Source organism: Oratosquilla oratoria, chromosome 40, assembly GCF_046742065.1.
Source record: "Oratosquilla oratoria isolate Oo_2021 chromosome 40, ASM4674206v1, whole genome shotgun sequence".
Classification (NCBI taxonomy): Eukaryota; Metazoa; Arthropoda; class Malacostraca; order Stomatopoda; family Squillidae; genus Oratosquilla; species Oratosquilla oratoria.
The window spans coordinates 22,345,159-22,353,759 of record NC_134816.1 but is presented as its reverse complement, the minus strand read 5'-3'; positions in this window follow the sequence as shown (position 1 = coordinate 22,353,759).

Below are 8,601 nucleotides of genomic sequence, written 5' to 3'. Positions count from 1 at the left end.
ACATACACACACACAAACGTACATATGAACACCCACACCCACACCAACCCCCACAAATCACACATGCACATGCACATACACACATGCGCGCGCACACACAAATACAGTACATATACAAAGTGTATTTATGTGTGTGTTGTACATATATACATACATACATATATATATATATATATATATGCGTGTGTGTGTGTGTGTGTATGTATGCGCGTGTTGGTGCGTATATAAGATACGAATGCAGCCCTGAGGGGCTGGAACTTGGTCCCCGGACTGAGTCCGTGATATTTTTTCTTAATAATCACTATTTCCCCATTCTTTCACGTATAGATAACTGACAACCGGCGACTGATCCCCCTTGAAATAGAATCAGCGGTGCGGTTACACAACTCAGGCATCAGTCCAACGTGTCTTCCCAGAAAGATTTATGGGCTGAGGACCGTTGTCGGTTGTTGTGAGGCTAAGGGTAACCGGTCAGAGAATATCAAGGCAACAATTGAATAATACATAGGCTTATGTTTGTAAAACAAGCACAATATACACCAAACGCAGCATTTCTATACACAGAGCTGGGCGCGTTACCACCGAACAAGTAGTGCGTTACCGAAAAATCTAGGGTGCATTTCCGTCAGTGCGTATTATATACATATGTATATGTATATGTATGTATATATATATATATATGTATATATATATATATATATATATACATACAATGTGTATATGTATACATATATATAAGTTTTTCGGTAACGCACTACATGTCCGGTGGTAACGTACTACCTATCAGGCGATAACGCGCCCAGCTATGTCTACATCATATATGAAATATGACTAAGTTATTCACAGGTAAAAAAAGAGAAATTCTAATGCAAGCAACGGGTATATATTTTCTTCTTTTAATGATTTGATAAGAGGATATTAACAATTGTGCAACAAATCAAAACTTAATCAAATCGGGACTGGAAATGTCTAAAGAATATCACGTCACACGTGAACAATGGAGACTAAACTACAGAGTGACGCAACGTAACGCTTGTGATGTATTAAATCACACTTGTGAAAAAATCATCTTGGAGTGGTTAACGAATGGAATAGACTTAGTAACCATGTAGTTAGCGCTGAAACAATTGGTTGCTTTAAGAGATGAAATAACTTTATAGATAGGAATGACAGGTGGTAATTGACATGGAACTACCTAGTGTAGGTTTTATGGTCTCTTGCAGTTTCCTCTAATTTTATGTCTTTATATCCTTTGGTTGTTTTGAAAGAAGATAACTTTTTGGATAGGGGTGATAGGTTTTAAGGGGTATGGAACTACATAGTATAGGCCTTATGGTCTCTTGCAACCTCCTCGATTCTTCAGTAAAATCGTCTGACGCCAGGTAATATTAGTCTTCGAAGGGACGTCGCCATCCTAAAGGGAGATGGTCTCTTCAGAAGCGTCTTCCACCTTCAGGAGACCAGAAGGATTCTTGGCCGAAGAGGAAGAGTCTGCAAAAGCGGTCGTCGAGTCCAGAAGGTTTCTTGGGGGACTTCTGCTCTTGAAGGGCACCGGGGTTTCTTCAGCTGAATGAAATTGCCCGGTTGAGGAGGGAGGAGGAGTAGGAAGGTTATGTGTACGTACACACACACACACACACACACGGCCCGATGGCGGATTGGTAAAGCACTGGCCTCACAAGCCGGAGAACCGGGGTTCGATTCCCCGGCCGGGCGGAGACAAGTTGGGTTTGTCTCCTTTCACGTGTAGCCCCTGTTCACCTAGCAGCGAGTAGGTACGGGACGTTAGTCAAGGAGTTGTGACCTTGCATTCCCGGTGTGTGGAGTGTGAGTGGTCTCAGACCTACCCAGAGATCTGCTAATAATGAGCTCTGAGCTCACTGTCGTAGGGTGGTGTCTGGCTGTCTCGAAAAGAGGCTGCAGCAGATCCGAGGTGAATACACACACACACACACACACAGGGTATGTGGATGGCCTCGAGAATTGAAAGTCTACAGTAGCCACAGAATTATTAAACCCTGTGTGGGGTGAATAAAATCACACGGTGACAAGTCGAGAGAGAGAGAGAGAGAGAGAGAGAGAGAGAGACATCTAGATGTTCATGAAGAAGGCTTCAAAGGCTCTCTTGGCCTCACGCGCCTTTCTCTCTCTCTTCTCGAGGATCTTCTCTTGGGAGGAGGGGAGACGAGGAGGAGAAGGAGGAGGAGGAGGAGGAGGTGATGATGGATTCGGAGGAGATTCAGACAGGTCCTCTTCCTGGAGATCACTAGACCGATTCTCAAGAGGAGCAGGAGATAATGGAGATGTCTGGGCGTGGGTCTGAGAAACTCTTAGCCTTGATGGGGGTACATTGTGAAAGGATGGGTGGAACATTGAGTAGAAGGAAGCTGGAAGTGGGTTGAAATGGGGATGAAAAGCTCCGTGGGGGTAGAAGTACTGGGGTGAGGAATGGGGGTCAAGTGCATAGGGAGGAGGGATGGGGTGATGGGGGGAGTATGATGGGAAAGGGGGGAAAGGAGTGGGAGAGAATCTTGGAAGATCCTCTTCATTGTGACCTGAAGGTGGCATTATGATTGCTGTCTGTTTTTTCTTACTGGGCAGTTTCTTGGTCTCCTCGATGACGTCATCTGGAGGAAGACGATGGATCATTGTAACCAGACGGCAACGCACATTTTTCATACACATAATAAAATATTTAATAGACAAAGGGTACCTCTATAACCGAAACGAATCATCATGACGCTGTCTAATTCATTGATCCTAGTTATTACTAGTTGTGTCTGGAAAATACTAGCCACCAGTTTGAAATTAAAAAATATATATATTTTCCCCCCACCGAGTCTAGTCTAGTCCTCCCTGCGTGTTCGCAAATGATGACCACCATTTTCCAGGCATGGCTGATAACATGCACTAATAGATATTTTACGTTACGAAAAATCTCATAAAGTGAAAACATCTTTTTTATGACACCCTGTATATAAAATGACTTTCATAAAGTGAGTAGACTACAACTTTTTGGGTCACCCTGTACACAAACTACCGTTTAATTAAGTGAGTACATCTTTCTGTGACACCCTGTATACAAACTGTGTCGTAATAACGAAGGAGCAAGTTACCTCCATGGGGTACTCCTTCTTGTGGTCTCGAGTACTTCCCGAGGCAGAAGAGGACAGAATTGAAGATCAAATTGAAGAGGAATTCCAGAATCTCGACGAAAATGATCAGAGAGATTCCTAAATAGAGGGAGAGAGCGCCGCCCAGGCTACTGACTAATGTCGTCACCTGTTAAGAGAAAATGGGTCAGCCAGTATAGTATAGGGGTGGGCAATGAAACACTGAATATGAATAGATTAATAACTGTACAGCACTGCATAGATAATATGTGCGGTCACAAAGGAGGCAGAACCAAGACTGGCGTGGGGACGCCAAGATTCGCGGGAATATACAATGACAATAATAAAATATACAATAATAAATGTACAATACTACAAGTATGCGTGTGTAATATACGAGGAATATTCAATGCTACCATTACAAGTAACGTAACAGCTGGTGAGGTTGTCGGGTGTCAAAATTAAAGTCTCATATGTGTGATTCACCATGGTCTCGGATCACGTGTTGGACTCGTAATCGACAGCTATTTCCCTCCCGGAAGAGAGCTCAGAGTTTATATATGACCGATCTAGGGGTAATGCTGTGACCTTACACGCATAAACTCGCAGCTCCCCGCCCAAGAGAGTTGAAGTAACGACCCGCAGCGCAGCGATGCTGAAGTATATCAGCCCTGGGCAGGATTTAAACCCGGACCGCCGTAGTGGCAGCAGGGAACTCTAACCACTACGCCACGTGTCGTGTGAACGTGGATAGGTGGTAAATGGGAACATGGGCTGTGGGAAATCCTTTTATTCCTAACTAGTTTCGCCTGAATGGCTTCTTCGGAGGATTCTGGATTCTGGATTCCAAGGAAAGACCACCTCGCTTGCGCGGGATCGGGTTTTGTGGGAGGGGAAGAATGTCTGTAAGAAAATGAAAAGATAGTAGTGTATAAAAGAGGGCTATTGCCACCGGGCGAATTGCGAGCCATTAGGGGTTTATTTGTTGTCGTGGCTTGGGAGAAATGGACCGGGATCTCGGAGGAATAATGCTCGAAGTCAAGCTAACCAATTTATACATAACAAGAAAGGAACGCGGTAACGTATCGTAACACCAATCAACGTCGTCTGCCGGTGGGATGAGTTATCCGCCTCTTGGTCGCCGCTGTCGGTGGACGAATTATCCGCCTGCTGGTCGTCTCGTGGGTGAGTTGTCCGCCTGGGTCAGGGGTTCTATGTATTTTGATAACGATGCGTGCTGCTACTTTAGCCCATATCAAATCCCCAGTCCTCTTATTGATGTTTATCTGGTTGGCGATGAAAACAGTCTTATAGTTAAGAAGAGTCTAGCGTTGGAACGAACTACGCTATGGTTTAATAATGATACTTGTGGGAACTTCGTCTAAGAGTGATCTCGTTTACAGGATCGGGTAATCGGACCATCACTGGAGGTAAATGGGCCATATAAAAGTTATTCACTTTTTTAATTGAAATTGGTTTTAAAATATTTCACTTTTGCCCTGAATAAATACCTACCTACCTCCATTTTACCAGAATTTTACTTACCAGTTGTAACATAATTCTTAATACATGAATAACTTTTATATGGCCCATTTACCCAAGTAATGGCCCGATTACCCTATCCTACGGTACGCTGAGGGCGCCATTGTTGACGTGAAAGTCAGGTAGTGCTGAGATTGAAAGCGTGTGTGGTCAGGCAACGCTCTCATCGATTCTTGTAGGTTAAGTTAGGTTTGCTAATTATTGTTGAACATAATGTTACAGTACAACTGGGTTAGATTGCAGTTAGTGTTGTATCTGTGGTTTGAATAGTAGTCCTTTTCAGGGGTGTTTTTTTTTTTTTTTAAACAAAACCATTAACTTTTAGTTATTAGGAGTTTTGTTATAGAATGTTTCTGTTTCGTTATTCATGATTTCCGAAGAACATCACCAGATATATATATATATATATATATATATATATATATATATTATATATATATATATGTATATATATATATATATATTGATAAGTATTTTAGACAAATGATTTGAATGATGGAGAACATAAACACAGGCATCGGCATCGTCATAGGCAAAATATTGCTGATGCCGATGCCGAATCTCAAAAAAAAAAAAAAAAAAAAAAAAAAGCCGATTCTCATCCATGCCGATTCACCAAAAAAGTGCCGATACTTGCCGATACCGATACCGATGCCGATTAATCGGCACATCCCTACATAGATATATTAAATCACTAGCTTCTTTGCAGCCGAAGGTGAAGGTCTGCCTTGGAAAGGAATAAAATCACTTTGCGGCAGTTGTAATATAGGGAAAATTGCCACACGGTAAGGAAGGAGTTAGCGACATGAGAGCATAAGAATGGAGAGAGACTGCAAGAGACCATAAGGCCTATACTAGGTAGTTATATGTCCCTTACCACCTGTCATCCCTATCCATACATTCATCTCATCTCCTCAGCAACCGTTTTAGCGCTCACTACATGGTTACTAAGTCTATTCCTGTTGGTTACTAAGTCTATTCCTGTTGGTTACTAAGTCTATCCCTGTTGGTTACTAAGTCTATTCCTGTTGGTTACTAAGTCTATCCCTGTTGGTAAATAGTTCTTGCCTATTTCCTTCTCATTACTATACGAGTCTTGCCTTGTTCTCTTGATATGCTGACCTTGCCTGCATCACCACTTGAACACCTCTATTAGATCACCTCGCCCTCTTCGTCTTTCCAGAGAGTGCGAATTAAGGAGCTTAAGCCTGTCTTCGTAAGGTCATTTTGGTCATTCTCCTCTGATGACCTATGATGACCTCGCCTGCATCACCCATGTTAAAGCCCTTGGCCCATTTGAATACCTCTATCAAATCACCCCGCAGTCTTCGCCCAATAGAATCAAACAGATGTGAGATTCCTTTTCCTTTGGCTGAATAAAATTACCAGGCGGCAGACGGACTTGTGAGTAGAAGAATCGACATTAAGAAAATAATTCAAGAAGATTTAGAACTCTTTGAGGATGCTCTTACCTCGTACTTGGCCATTTGTTTTATGACTTCGGTGTTCATAGTCTCGAAGAAGATGTCCACCATGAGGTAATTATTCTTCAGCTTCTCCATGAAATCTCCAGATTTGGGATCACCCAGCGCGCTGAACCCGGCAGTCTGAAGAACAGAAATCAGCATAACACTTAGATCAACATAACATAAAATCAGCATAACATGAAATCAGTATAACATGAAATCAATTTAACATGAAATCAGCATAACATGAAATCAGCATAACATGAAATCAACATCACATAAAATCAACATAACATGAAATCAACATAACATAAAATCAAAATAACATGAAATCAGCATAACATAAAATCAGCATAACATGAAATCAACATAACATGAAACCAACAAAACATGAAATCAGTATAACATAAAATCAACATAATATGAAATCAACATAAGATCAACGTCTCAGCTCTATGCTGTTGATTTTTTTTGTCCATTTATATATATATATATATATATATATATATATATATATATATATATATATATATATATATATTGAGGATGAACTCGAGTCTTCAGCTGCCAAGTACAAGACCGGGTTCGAGTCTAGACACTCTGAGACCAACACTTTCCGTTCAAAGTTTTACTTCCCTGTACAATCAATCATTAAGGTAGTCATTCATCCATTTAAATTCACTCATTCATCCATTTACCCATTCATCCATCCATTCAATCATTCATTCATTCACTCTTTCATTTATTCATTCGATCAATTATTCAATCAAAAATTTTTACATTTTTCCAACAATCTTGTTGATGTTTATATTGAGACAAGCTTTCTATAATTAACACGTCTTAATAGGAATTCCTCTCTTGCTTTTGTGTTTCAATTAATTTGAAAAAAAAATCAGTTATGCCCTTTTCATACTTTGATTAATTTTCTATTTTTAGATATTTGTACATACATACACACACACACACACATATATATATATATATATATATATATATATATATATACCAAAAGCTTTTTCCACCTCACAAGGGAGGTAGCAAAAAAAAAAAAAAAAAAAAAAAAAAAAAAAAAAAAAAAAAAAAAAAAAAAAAAAAAAAAAAAAAAAAAAAAAAAAAAAAAAAAAAAAAAAAAAAAAAGGCTTAAAAACCACTCCCACCCATTCCATCCCCACACACTCCACCCCCATCCACCCCCTCCCTCCCTCTTATCTTGGCTCCTGGATGTATGTATATATGTATATTTTTTCACTGAAATTAATCTTTCATACCTAGTTCTATTTGCAAATTCCACAATTTTTATCTGTTAATTAATAAATGAATCAATTAATTAATTAATTTATTTATTTTCCTCCGATAACTCTTCTCCTTTCCTTACCTCGAAATTCATTGAAGGCCAAGAACTTGCCGATACGCGGGATTCGTAAGTCACCGAACTGCAAAAAAACATAGAACAGACAATAAGTTCATCGAATCACATAGCGCACAGCCGCACTCACCATTCTCCTGGACCACAACGTAACAATAATTAAGTCTCCACGTGTTACATGCAGCGAAGTTCTAGGGCAGGGGTGGGGAACCTTTTTGTGTATGAAGGCCACCTTACAATTCATCGTCCCACATAGAGGCCGCACTGAACAAATTATTATTATTTTTTAAATTATTTTATCCCTTTTTATAATAAATAATATACTTTTTAGATAATAAATAATATAATTTTTTAAATAATATGTATATCAAAGGCCGCAGAAGGCCGCACTTGATGGTCCGGAAGGCCGCAGGTTCCCCACCTCTGGTCTAGGGGATGACGGTTCGAACCCTGGCACCGGCGAAGTTGAACCAAGGGCATGATTCGTTGAATTACATGTTACAAAGTCTTCTGCAAGGGGCACCAAAATACCGTCTTGGACTCATGAGCAGGTGATCACGAGTTCAAGTTCCGGTACCCACTTCAGGCAGGGAGGCGACCCAACGTCTGGCTTTAAAAAAAAAAAAAAAAAAAAAAAAAAAAAAAAAAGGTTCTCCACAATTGATTGGGCTTTGCCGTGCCAGGAGTTTCTCACTTCCCACTGGGTAGGGGTGGAGTGGCGATTTTTTTTTTTCTTTTTTAAGATGTTATGAAACAGATTATGATTTATATTTGATCTAGATTCCTTATATATTTTCTAAATTCATATCTTGTTTATCTCCTTAATCGGTATTATCCAAATGTAACATTTTCACAAATTTAAGATTCCTTTGTTTTCGATATATTTTCTCATAATCTTCGAAATCTTCTTATTCATAATAATTTCTTGACATTATAGTGACTTTGCACAGTCCCTGCATGATTATGATAAAAATGTCAACAATAAATAGTGACGTCATATCGTCATAAATGTAGCTTATTGGCTGTTGTTGTGGTGTGTGTGTGTGTGTGTGTGTGTGTGTGTGTGCGCTTGTGTGTGTGTGTATGTGTGTGTGCGTGTGATTCACCATTCACC